The sequence below is a fragment of the Pseudophryne corroboree genome, chromosome 9 (assembly GCF_028390025.1).
Source record: "Pseudophryne corroboree isolate aPseCor3 chromosome 9, aPseCor3.hap2, whole genome shotgun sequence".
Lineage (NCBI taxonomy): Eukaryota > Metazoa > Chordata > Amphibia > Anura > Myobatrachidae > Pseudophryne > Pseudophryne corroboree.
Window position 1 is genome coordinate 397,783,095 of NC_086452.1, and position 12,910 is coordinate 397,796,004.

Genomic DNA, 12,910 nt, shown 5'->3' on the forward strand with positions numbered 1-12,910 from the left:
TTAAATTTGCTGTATACTAAGTATTTTATGTTGAAGCTTTGATTGAGAAAGCCTCTTGCTCATTTGTTACAAACAGTCCCCAACAAGATCTGGCGCATCTACAAAGTGGAATTCATGTCTACTGTCCTGCTAAATTCAAAATCCAACTGATATTTATCTGGCGTCTCATCTCTTTCCTCCCCAATAAACTTCAACGTGAGCCCATTTGGATTCCCATTACCCCTCCCCAATTTCTCTTACGTCCTAGAGGATGCTGGGATCCATTTTAGTACCATGGGGTATAGACGGCTCCGCAGGAACCTTCGGCACTTTAAGACTTTTCAATAGTGTGAACTGGCTCCTCCCTCTATGCCCCTCCTCCAAACCTCAGTTTAGAAAATGTGCCCAGGAGACTGGATGCACACTAGTGGAGCTCTACAGAGCTTTGCTGGAAAAAGACTTTCTTAGGTTTTTTATTTTACAGGGAAGCTGCTGGCAACAGCTTCCCTGCTTCGTGAGACTTAGGGGGGGAAGTAGGAACCAACGTCTCAATTAGTTAATGGTTCTGCTTCCGCTGACAGGACACCATTAGCTCCTGAAGGGTACTGAACACAGCCCAAGCCTGGCCAGCGTTCACTCCCACAGCACTGCCGCCACCCCCTAACAGAGCCAGAAGTCAGAAGGCTGGTGAGTATATTACCGGAGTCCTGCAGAGAAGGGATCCTCCGGTCATCGGTGGCAGCATACAGGTACATGCGCAGCACGCGCCATGTCTCTCAGCACAAGGGTGCAGAGCGCGGGGGGGCGGGGGGGGGGCGCTCTGAAGGCATGTTTTAAAACCTTACTCTCACTGGCAAAAAGGGTACATACATGTACAGCCGCTGATGTGCCATCCCCAGCCAGTATAAATATTACATTGCTGAGGCTGAAGGGCGGGGCTTATCCTCAGACTTGCCTCAGCACTCACTGGGTGCCATTTTCACCTGCAGAAACTCCAGTGTGAAGCTGCTGAACGCTGTTTCTCTTCATGACAATGCTGATACAAGTACAGGGTGTTATAGAAGGGGCAGAGAGTGTTCATTATAATTAGGTCTGTTGGCCTATTATTGGTATATGCGCTGTAAGTGGGTAATATTTCCACAATTCACAATAAGGCGCAGTGTGTGGACTGGCAGATCCCTCTGTGTCTCTCTGACAGACTTTGTGTGTGTGTAACATGTCAGACATTGGGGAGGGTTCTTCCCAGGAAGAACCCATTTTAGATGCACAGGAGGGTAATGTGGTGGCTCTTCCCTCTCAGAAGGAGCCGGAGTGGGTGAGAATGTTGCAAAAGAATATGCTTGCAAAGAAATTCTCTGAGTCTGAACAACAGACTAAATATTGGAGGCAGTCTGTGGAGGATGCACTGTTTACTGACCCCTCCATATCATCCACTCGGGTCCCATCCAGTTTCCAGAAAAGGTCTCTGGCCCAGATAATGCAAGGGGACACAGACACAGATTCTGACTCTGACGTCGACACTGGGGATTTGAGAGGGGTAGACCTCAAAGGTTCCGGTATGAATGGTCGACCATGTTATGGTCGACAGTCATTAGGTCGACCACTATTGGTCGACATTGACATGGTCAACATGGACACATGGTCGACACATGAAAATGGTCGACACATGAAAGGTCGACATGTGAAAAGGTCGACATGGGTTTTTTAACTTTTTTGGGTGTCGTTTTTTGCGTAAAGTGACTGGGAACCCCAATTAGTGCACCGCGTCCCCTCGCATGGCTCGCTTCGCTCGCCATGCTTCGGGCATTGTGCCTTCGCTCCACTACCGCTTCGCTCGGCACACTTTACCGTTCCAATCGTAGTCCATGTGGATCGTAAAGTATGGAAAAGTTCCCCAAAAGAAAAAAAAGTTAAAAAACCTCATGTCGACCTTTTCATATGCCGACTTTTAATGTGTAGACCATTTTCATGTGTCGTCCATGTCGACCATGTCAATGTCGACCAATAGTGGTCGACCTAATGACTGTCGATCATAACATGGTCGACCATGTGAACGGATACCGACCTCAAATTAGCGAAAAGCATACAATGTATGATAGTTGCTATAAAGGAAGTGTTGGAGTTTCCTGAAACAACACTGGTCCCAGAGGAAAAGGATTATTTGAAATTAAATAAAAAGCAAGTTGTGACTTTTCCTCCTTCAAAGGCTTTGAATGCATTATTTGAAGAATCCTGGGCTAACCCTGAGAAGAAATTTACCCTTCCCAGAAGGATACGTGTAGCGTACCCTTTACCTGAGGAAGACAGGCACAAATGGGAGACACCCCCAATGATAGACACCTCAGTTTCTCGGCTGTCTAAGAAAATAGTTTTGCCTGCCCCTGGTTCAGCCTCTTTAAAAGATCCAGCTGACAGTAAATTAGAAACAACTCTAAAATCCATATATACGGCTAACGGAACGGTGCTCAGGCCCACCATTACTTGTGCGTGGGTAGGTAACGCTGTGGAAAAATGGTCTGACAACTTGCTTGTTAACATAGACACAGTTGACAGGGATGAAATAGTCCTAACTATCGGCCATATCAAAGATGCTGCAGGTTACTTAGTTGAAGCTATGAAGGATATTGGGTTGCTGAGTTCAAGATCCTCCGCTATGGCGATTTCAGCCCGCAGGGCGCTGTGGATCCGTCAATGGAATGCTGATGCGGAATCAAAAAAGAATATTGAGGCGCTTCCTTACAATGGAGAAGCCCTCTTTGGAGCCAAGCTGGATGCCATAATTTCAACAACTACATCAGGCAAGTCAGCATTTCTGCCTTCCGCAGCTGCTCCACCTAGGAAATGATTTCATTCTCATACGTTGCAATCCTTTCAGCTCAACAAGTCCAATAAGGCAAAGGGTACCCCCTTCTTCGCAGGAAGAGGGCGAGGAAGAGGTAAAAGAAAATCTACAACACCATCAGGCTCACAGGAGCAGAAATCAACAGCTACTTCTGCTAAAACCTCAGCATGACGCTGGGGCTCCCCTGCGGGAGTACGATCGGGTGGGGGCACGTCTACTGTCTTTCAGCCAGGTCTGGGTTCACTCAGATCTGGATCCTTGGGTATTGCAGATAATATCCCAAGGGTACAAATTGGAATTTCAGGACCTTTCCCCATGCCGATTTTTCAAATCAGCCTTACCAGCTTCTGTTCAGGACAGAGCAAAAGTGCTGAACGCAGTACATAAATTATGTCAAGACAACGTAATTTCCTTAGTTCCTGTGTCACAACAGGAAAAAGGGTTTTATTCAAGCCTGTTTGTAGTTCTGAAACCGGATGGGTCGGTCAGACTGATTTTAAACCTAAAGACTCTGAACCTTTATTTGAAAAGGTTCAAATTCAAATGGAATCCCTGAGAGTAGTGATCTCCAGCTTGGAGTAAAAGGAATACGCGCCACATCAGGCATACCTGAGGTTTGCGGTACAGGACTGCCACTACCAGTTCCAAACATTTCCTTTCGAGCTCTCCCCGGCTCCGAGAATATTCACCAAGGTGATGGCGGAGATAATGGTTCTTCTTCGCAAGAAAGGAGTCAAAGTCATCCCATACTTGGACAATCTCCTCATAAAAGCGAGATCCAGGGAGAAATTAGTGCAGAACATTGCACTTTCCTTGACGGTGCTTCAACAGCACGGTTGGATCATAAACCTTCCAAAATCACAATTGGTACCCACAATGAGGTTATCATTTCTGGGAATAATATTGGACACGGAAGCACAGAAAGTATTCCTACCGGTGGAAAAGGCTCTGGAGATCCAGAGGATGGTCAAACAAGTTTTAAAACCAGCACGCGTATCGATTCATCAGTGCATCCGCCTGCTGGGGAAGATGGTTGTGGCCTACGAGGCTCTACAATTTGGCCGATTCCACGCTAGGGTGTTCCAATGGGACCTACTGGACAAGTGGTCCAGATCGCACCTACACATGCACTGGAGGATAATCCTGTCAACAAAAGCCAGAATTTCACTCTTGTGGTGGCTTCAAAGTTCTCACCTCCTGGAGGGACGCAGGTTCGTGATTTAGACTTGGATCCTGGTGACCACAGATGCAAGCCTCCTAAGTTGGGGAGCAGTCACGCAAGGGGAAAGCTTCCAAGGACGATGGTCAAGTCAAGAAGTATTCCTTCACATAAACATTCTGGAATTGAGAGCTGTGTACAACAGCCTTCATCGAGCGGCACACCTTCTTCAAGGTCGTCCCATACAGATCCAGTCAGACAATGTAACGGCAGTAGCTTACATAAACTGCCAGGGCGGAACAAAAAGCAGAGCGGCAATGGCAGAGGTGACAAAGATACTCCTCTGGGCAGAAAGACATGCAAAAGCTCTGTCGGCAATTTTTATTCCGGGAGTGGACAACTGGGAAACAGACTTCCTCAGCAGACACGATCTCCATCTAGGAGAATGGAGCCTCCACCCAGAAGTCTTTGCAGAGGTAGCAAATCGTTGGGGCATTCCTCAAGTAGATATGATGGCATCACGTCTCAACAAGAAGCTTCAGAAATATTGTTCCAGGTCAAGAGACCCACAAGCAATAGCAGTGGATGCACTGGTGACCCAGTGGGTGTTTCAGTCGGTGTATCTGTTCCCTCCACTTCCACTAATATCAAAAGTTCTCAAGATCATCAGAAGAACAAGGGTTCGAGCAATTCTCATTGCTCCAGACTGGCCAAGGAGGGCTTGGTATCCAGATCTTCAGGAGTTATTACTGGAAGATCCTCAGCCTCTTCCTCTTTGTGAGGACCTGCTTCAGCAGGGGCCATTTGTTTATCAAGACTTACCGCGGCTGCGTTTGACGGCATGGCTGTTGAGCGCCAGATCCTAGCCCGTAAGGGTATTCCCAATGAAGTCATTCCCACACTTATTCTGGCCAGGAAAGGGGTAATGTCCAAACATTACCATGGTATTTGGAGAAAATATGTATCTTGGTGTGAATCCAAGAAGTCTCCTGCGGTGGAGTTTAAATTAGGACGTCTTCTCCTATTTCTACAGGCGGGTGTGGATGCTGGTTTGAGATAAGGGTCTATCAAATTCCAAATTTCGGCCTTGTCCATTTTCTTTCAGAAACAGTTGGCTTCCCTTCCTGAGGTCCAGACGTTCGTGAAGGAGGTTCTGCGCATCCAACCTCCCTCTGTGCCTCCTGCGGCGCCATGGGATCTTAATGTGGTGTTGCAGTTCCTTAAATCGGACTGCTTTGAGCCTCTACAAGAGGTAGAGTTGAAGTTTCTCACTTGGAAAGTGGTCATGCTGTTGGCCTTGGCCTCAGGCAGACGAGTGTCTGAATTAGGGGCTCTGTCACACAAGAGTCCTTATTTGATTTTTCATGAAGATAAAGCTTAACTGCGGACATGTCAGCATTTTCTTCCAATGGTTGTGTCTTATTTCCATATCAACCAACCTGTGGTGGTGCCAGTGGCTTCTGACACCTCGGCCGTTTCAAAGTCCTTAGATGTCGTCAGAGCGTTGAGGACTTATGTTGCAAGAACGGCTCGGATAAGTAAAACAGAATCTTTGTTTGTGCTCTATGACCCTAACAAGATTGGGGGTCCTGCTTCTAAGCAGACTATTGCGCGCTGGATCAGAGGTACCATTCAGCACGCTTATTCCACAGCAGGATTGCCGTTACCGAGTTCAGTAAAGGCTCACTCTACAAGGAAAGTGGGTTCTTCCTGGGCGGCTGCCCGGGGTGTCTCGGCATTACAAATTTGCCGGGCAGCTACTTGGTCAGGGACAAACATGTTTGCTAAGTTTTACAGGTTTGACACCTTGGCTGCTGACGACCTTCAGTTTGGTCAGTCAGTTCTGCAGGAACATTAGCACTTTCCCGCCCGTACTGGGAGCTTTGGTACATCCCCATGGTACTAAAATGACCCCAGCATCCTCTAGGACGTAAGAGAAAATAGGATTTTAATTACCTACCGGTAAATCCTTTTCTCGTAGTCCGTAGAGGATGCTGGGCGCCCGCCCAGTGCTCATTTTTGCTGCAAATTACGTTTTGTCTTTTTACACAGGTTCTCATGTGTTAAGATGTTTTACAGCAGTTGCTGTTATGTTATGCATGCACGTTAGCATGGGTTATGTTGAAGGCCATCTGAGGTGGCATGTTTTGTATGGTGTGAATCTCGCCACTAGTTTAATGTAAATTCTTCTCTCGAAGTTGTCCGTCTCCTCGGTCACAGTTCCTATACTGAGGTCTGGAGGAGGGGCATAGAGGGAGGAGCCAGTTCACACTGTTGAGAAGTCTCAATGTGCCTGAAGGCTCCTGCGGAACCGTCTATACCCCATGGTACTAAAATGGACCCCAGCATCCTCTACGGACTACGAGAAAAGGATTTACTGGTAGGTAATTAAAATCCTATTTTCTGGTCCTTGCCTTCTCAGGATCATTCTTTACTCCATCTGGATTTCCAATCCACTTCTGCTTCCTCTAACGTCTATCTTAGCCCACACGACCAAAACAGATTAATATGTACCATGAAGCTGTTCTGTAAAGCTCTATGTAAGCCTGTCATCTAGCACCAACTATTCTTCTCTTTTGTTTGTATGAGCACTGTTCCTAACAAGCTTTGTATCTTACCAGTTATACTCAGCGTAATGTTTTGTGTTTTTGATCCACTGTTTAAATAAGGGGTCTATTTACTAAGCCTTAGACGGAGATAAGTGGATGGAGATAAAGTACCAGCCAATCAGCTCCTAACTGCCATGTTACAGGCTGGGTTTGAAAAATCATAGTTAGGAGCTGATTGGCTGGTGCGTTATCTCCATCCACTTTATCTCCGTCCAAATCTTAGTAAATAGTCCCCATAGTCTGCTGGGGAAAAAAGTTAAAATAAAATAAAAATATGACTCAGGAGGCCTTCTTCATGTATTTTGTTCTTTCTCACTTGCAAATTATCCTCAACCGTATCATGAGTATCCGTAACAAAGGCACAGTAAAATAATGGACATATATAACCCTGGCTGGATAGTAAATAAGCCAAAGCTAGGCCACATTACTAACATGCCTTGTTTCTTCATTGAATACTGCAATCAGTCATTTCATTATTTATCTTGTCCACTAATTATGCAGGAATATTACATTTCTGGGTAAGCAGAACTGTTCCATACCAAGGATAAAAAGGTTCCGGAAGATAGGTCAACAGTGTCTAGGTTGACAGTCAATAAGTCGACACCATATGGTTGACATGAACAAAAAGTTGACAGGTACAAAAGGTCAACATATGAAAAGTCGACAGTGATTAAGGTCGACAAGTACAAAAGATCGACAGGTTCACAAGGTTGATATACAATGGTCGATACACAAATGGTTGACATAAGTTTTTGTGTTTTTTTTTTACATGTTTTCCTAACTTTTGCTAGATTTACTATCCACGTAGATTACAACTGGGAATAGTAACCCGTGCCAAGTGCAGCGCCAGAGGAGCGAGCCACCTTGCCCAAAGCATGGCGAGCAAAGCGAGCCCACAAGTGTACACGTTTCCATTGATTGTGGTGACATGTGATGGAACTTACAATATGACACCCAAAAAAACTTTCAAAAACTTTGGTTGACCATTTGTGTGTCGACCATTGCCACGCCGACCTTTTAGCTCTGTCAACCTTCTGTGCCAGTCATCCTTACCCACTGTTGTCCTCTCTTCTGTCATCCTTTTGACCCTACCAACCTAATGCATGTCGACCATAAGGGGTTGTCGTCACATCACCCCAACCATGAGCAACCATGTGGCAATAGGTAGCATAGCCTGTGCAATGCTTTCGCACTTTTGCAGGTGTTATGCACACCAGTGCCTGCAGGAATGTATTGGTGTCAGAACTGTTATGCACTCCAGTGCCTGCAGGAATGTACTGGTGTTTGAACTGTTATGCACACCAGTGCCTGCAGGAATGTACTGGTGTCTGAACAGATAGGGATGCAAAACAAATGAACTCACAGACAGACTGGGGAATATGACATTACGTATACAGAAGGTGATAGGGTAACAAAATACACACAAAGTGAACAGAGAAGCCCAGAGGCTAAGGAACGGGGTGTCTCCCTAGTATTAGTAATGCTCAGATGGGAAAAGCAAGATGTTGTGTTTTAATACGTAGAGAACCCGAAATGCTGTTGCTAAGGGCAACAGCAAAACCCTAAAGGGTTACCAACGGGTGTGGCAGTAAACTCCTTGGTCAGAGATGGAATGATAGACACAAGGAGAGTCTCCACAATCCTAATTCTCACTTGCAGTGCACAGGTTCAGCTTACTGCCACTAAACTGACACCTGACACCTTGCACAGTGAGACAGGATTTAGGCAGGCAAGTCTTAGAATACAACCGCAAACTTGCTAAGTTCACAGAGTAGTAAAAGAACCCCAGCAAGCTAAACGACTGACTCCAGTCTTACTGCTAGGTCTGGATTGGCAGAGTGTAGTACCAAATCCCCAGGCCTATTTGCAGTAAGTAACAACAAATACAAAGCTACACAGTACTGGCTAACTTTCAGGAACTGACTAACCAACAAAGATTCAGCAGCATCTGCTTAACCTGAGAAGAGGCCTTATAAAGCAGGTGCTGTCCACGCCCCACTCAGACCTCACAGACTGTGAGCACAAAAACCAGCACCGGATCCCCTGCCGTGCACAGAGCCTGTAACCACTGCACAGCAAAAGACCCGAACCGGAGTATCAGCTGCGCTCAGGTTACTCCGCTAGCACTTGTCTCCCGGTTGCCATGACGACGTGGCAGCACAGGGCAGGAGACCCTAACAGCAGGGGGGCTGGATCCGGCATGTGAGGCTGACTTGCCTTGTGCTGGGCGTCCCCCCACATGTCAGGGTAATGGATCGTAGATGTGTGTTTTTTCGCACATCTACGGTCCATGCTGAATTAGGCCTTTATTCTGTAACAGTATATAGGTCTGAGTTGTCCAATGAAAGTCAAAAGAACATTTTTGACTGGCTGCACACATAATGCTCTTGTTGGCCAATTTAGCAGCATATGACCATAAAGATGGCTGCGAATGTTGACTGGTTAGCAGTCATACAGTCCAAAAAATACAGTACAGTAGGCTGATGGCTACTATAAGTATATGTACAGTTACTGACCAACTGTACTAATAGCATACTGATCAACGCATATCTGGAGCTGCACTGCGCTTTTTTTATAATTCATATTTTTTTTTCTTCAATATACTACAAATACATATATGAAAGTACATACAGTGATTTTTGCACTATAGATTTGGGATAAAAAAAACAATTCGAGGACGCTGATCACATGGAGTACAATCTGGCGGCTTGGCCAATTTGTCACATGACCATATCTGTAAGAAATATGGCCACATACTTGCTATCCAGATGTTGTGACTGGACCTTACTGTCAGATTCACCTTGGTATTCTGGAGATTGGCACCAGCAGCTAGCTCCGTCTTTGCAGTATCCAGGCCCCGCTCAGCTCGTGGCGTCCTGATTGTATTTCATACTTTGTATCTCTCCAAAGGGTAATCATGTTTCTACCTAGTGTCAAACTGGAGCATGAAGGGCCCACCAAGGGAATGCAGCGATAGGGGACCATACTTAAGGGTGTGGCCTAACTCCAGAGGGGGTATGGCCAGCCTCCACAGAGGCTTGAAATACAACATAGTCTTTTGCAGTTTAACATACCACCCAACCTTAGATTAGGCCAGGGAGGGACAAATGAGCGCCCCTTTGATTTAAGGCTTAGTGGCATGGGACATGGTCTCAATCAGAATACTGCTCCTGAGATCCACAGCCCCCGTTTTCGTAATGCGGGGGCTTGATTTGCACTCTGGAAGCTGGTTGATAGCCCTAGCCTCTCCAGGAGCCGGCACAGAGCGTGTAAATGATGGGCACATGCAATCGACATCCATTCTTTGCTGCTCTGCGATGCAGAACAATGGTGTCAGAATGTTCTCCTCAACTCCCCCCTCCCCATCTGTGGAACACTACGGCCCACGGGAGGGACAGCCCTAAGAAAAAAAAGAGACTGTTCCATTGGAATTGGGACCGTTGAGAGAGTATGGTAACATATGTGTCATGCATAATAGAATTGCACAGTCTGAAAGCTGTTCCCAAGAAGAGGGGGTGGGCCCTCAAGCAATCGGACCCACCAGGCAGTGGCGTCATGAGGGGGGTGCGGGGGGTGCGGCCCGCACCCGTGTGTCACCCTTCCATGGGGTGACACCAAATAGAGCCGCACACTCAAACTTGCACCCCCTCCTCTGCGGCATCAAGCTCCCCTGCAATCACGCCTGCACCACCGCCGGCTCCATGAGCCAGCTACGCACCCGCCCGCGGCCGGGACTGACAGTCAGATAGGGACACAGCCAAGCGGCGTACACAGCGGCTCTTGCTTGTCCAGCGCTGCGTGCTAGGAGCGCAGCGTCGTAGCAGGAAGGAAGAGCCGCTGCTTCAGTGCTTCCTCCTGCTACGTGAATGTTGTCCTGGAGTGCAAGGTGAGTTAGAGTGACAAGTTAAGGATGGGGGGATGCAGGCTGAGGGAGACAGAATGGGGGGGGGGGGGGGGAGGGGAGAATGCAAACTGAGAGATACAGAATGGTGGTGGAGGGGATGAATGCAGGCTGAGAGACACAGAATGAAGAGGGGGTACTGCGCAGGCGGAGAGACACAGAATGAAGGGGGGGTACTACGCACGCTGAGAGACACAGAATGAAGAGGGGGTACTATGCACGCTGAGAGACACAGAATGAAGGGGGGGACTACGCACGCTGAGAGACACAGAATGAAGGGGGGGTACTACGCAGGCTGAGAGACACAGAATGAAGAGGGGGTACTACGCAGGCTGAGAGACACAGAATGAAGGGGGGGTACTACACCCGCTGAGAGACACAGAATGAAGAGGGGGTACTACGCAGGCTGAGAGACACAGAATGAAGGGGGGGACTACACAGGCTGAGAGACACAGAATGAAGGGGGGGACTACACAGGCTGAGAGACACAGAATGAAGGGGGGGTACTACGCAGGCTGAGAGACACAGAATGAAGAGGGGGACTACGCAGGCTGAGAGACACAGAATGAAGAGGGGGACTACGCAGGCTGAGAGACACAGAATGAAGGGGGGGTACTACGCAGGCTGAGAGACACAGAATGAAGAGGGGGTACTATGCACGCTGAGAGACACAGAATGAAGAGGGGGTACTATGCACGCTGAGAGACACAGAATGAAGAGGGGTACTATGCACGCTGAGAGACACAGAATGAAGAGGGGGTACTGCGCAGGCTGAGAGACACAGAATGAAGAGGGGGTACTATGCACGCTGAGAGACACAGAATGAAGGGGGGGACTACGCACGCTGAGAGACACAGAATGAAGGGGGGGACTACACAGGCTGAGAGACACAGAATGAAGAGGGGGACTACGCAGGCTGAGAGACACAGAATGAAGAGGGGGTACTACGCAGGCTGAGAGACACAGAATGAAGAGGGGGACTACGCAGGCTGAGAGACACAGAATGAAGAGGGGGTACTGCGCAGGCTGAGAGACACATAATGAAGAGGGGGTACTGCGCAGGCTGAGAGACACAGAATGAAGAGGGGGTACTGCGCAGGCTGAGAGACACAGAATGAAGAGGGGGTACTACGCAGGCTGAGAGACACAGAATGAAGAGGGGGACTACGCAGGCTGAGAGACACAGAATGAAGAGGGGGACTACACAGGCTGAGAGACACAGAATGAAGAGGGGGACTACGCAGGCTGAGAGACACAGAATGAAGAGGGGGTACTGCGCAGGCTGAGAGACACAGAATGAAGAGGGGGTACTACGCACGCTGAGAGACACAGAATGAAGGGGGGGACTACGCAGGCTGAGAGACACAGAATGAAGGTGGGGGACGCAGGCTGAGAGACACAGAATGAAGGTGGGGGGCGCAGGCTTAGAGACACAGAATGAATGATTGGGGGAACGAAGGCTAAGAGATGCTAGGGGGAGATGACGGTGTGGCTGAGAGTATCAAAGGGGAGAAGACGGTGTGGCTGAGAGATGCAGGGTGGATATAATGGTGTGGCTAGGAGACGCAGGGGGGAAGATAATGGTGTAACTGGGAGACACAGGGGGTAGAAGGTGACACAGCTGGCATGAATCTGGTTGAACCTCTGTTGTGTGACGATGACATTGGTTATATTCCTCCACAAACAGGCATCTTCCAGACCATGTGATTTCCTACATGAAAAGTGAATACTGACTAAAGACTGACCAGGGAGGATACGTATCTTCAGAGGTTCCCCATTCCTCAGAGAAACCACCATAAAGGTAAGGTGCATATGGAATGTTAATTAATGTTCCCAGAGTGACGAGAAATGGGGGCGTAATTTTCACTGGCAATGCCCCTTTGTGGCACATGGCCACGCCCACGCCCATTTTTTCGATGCGCGCCTGTGGCGCGCATGCACAGCCCCACTAAGCCGTTTTTTCTACTTGTACTACTGGGGGGAAGCAATGCCCATGATACCTGTAGTTATTGCAGTAATGTTCAGGCCGCTAGCGGGTGCCTGCATATACACACACCTGTGACTATTAGCATTTCAATGGATTTTGGGCCTAATTCAGACCTGATCGCAAAAGGAAAATATGTCTCTAATGGGCAAAACCATGATGCACTGCAGGTGGGGCAGATATAACACGTGCAAAGAGAGTTAGATTTGGGTGGGTTATATTGTTTCTGTGCAGGGTAAACACTGGCTACTTTATTTTTACACTGCAGTTTAGATTGCAGTTTGAACACACCAAACCCAAATCTAACTCTCTCTGCACATGTTACCTCTGCACCACCTGCACTGCACATGGGCCCTCATTCCGAGTTGTTCGCTTGCAAGGCGATTTTAGCAGAGTTACACACGCTAAGCCGCCGCCTACTGGGAGTGAATCTTAG